The 952-nt window shown below is 38.6% G+C and overlaps 1 non-coding gene across 1 annotated transcript; it reads right to left on the bottom strand.

Moving 5' to 3' along the window:
- Positions 1-405: 405 nt before the first annotated feature.
- Positions 406-511, bottom strand: LOC112204826 (U6 spliceosomal RNA). Its single transcript, XR_002938584.1, has one exon. It is a non-coding gene; the product is annotated as a U6 spliceosomal RNA (small nuclear RNA).
- Positions 512-952: the final 441 nt, after the last annotated feature.

The following is a 952-nucleotide window of genomic DNA, read 5'->3' as shown; positions in this document are numbered from 1 at the left end:
AAGTTGCAGAGAAAGAACATCTAGATCAGGCTGAGGCTGGGCACCTAACAGTTAATACCCTTTCATTTGTAATTGACATAGAAATATATTTAAATTGGCTTAAACAACAAGAAGCAGTTACTGCTCGTGTTACTGAAAATGAATGTGGTTGAATTCAGGTGGGAAACGATGTAGCTTTCAACCAGGCTTCAGGATCTGCTCCCTTTAAATCTCAGCTCTGCTCTTCTCCATGCTAGCTTCATTCCCAGGCTCTTTCTCTAACTAAAATGTAAGCTTAGGCCAGGCATGGTGGCTCATGCGGGAGGATCGCTTGAAGTCAGGAGTTCAAAACCAGCCTGGGAAACATAGTGAGACCCTGTCGCTATAAAATAAAATGTAAATGTATTGCTATTTTTATTTTATTTTTTTAATATGGAACACTTCATGAATTTGCACATCATCTTTGTGCTGGGGCCGTGCTAATCTTCTCTGTATTGTTCCAGTTTTAGCATATGTGCTATGAACCAAGCACTGTGAATGTAAATAAAATAAAATAAAATGTCACTATCATGAGGATAGTGACTTTCTCTTTTTTGTTCACTATTTAATCCCCAACACTTAAAATCGTATTTTTATTACTGCACATAATAAGCACCAAAAAAATTTCCAGGAAAAAAAGGAGGGGGCCAGGAGTGGTGGCTTATCCCTATAATCTCAACACTTTGGGCAGGAGGATCTCTTGAGCCCAGGAGTTCAAGACCGCCCTGGGCAACAAAGTGAGACACTGACTCTACAAAAATAAAAATTAAAAAAGAAAGAAAAAAGGAAAAGAAGGTGGAGGTATAGCAGCACAACAATTCCGGAGCAGAATAAATAAGACTATGTTAAATACATTTTAGAGAAACCGAATAACACTGAAGACAAAGAGATGATTTAAAAAATAACCTGAGGGGCCAGACATGGTGGCTCATGC

Source organism: Pan troglodytes, chromosome 9 (assembly GCF_028858775.2).
Source record: "Pan troglodytes isolate AG18354 chromosome 9, NHGRI_mPanTro3-v2.0_pri, whole genome shotgun sequence".
Taxonomy (NCBI): domain Eukaryota; kingdom Metazoa; phylum Chordata; class Mammalia; order Primates; family Hominidae; genus Pan; species Pan troglodytes.
Note: the sequence above shows the minus strand (reverse complement) of the source record. Positions and strands in the feature narration are given on the sequence as shown.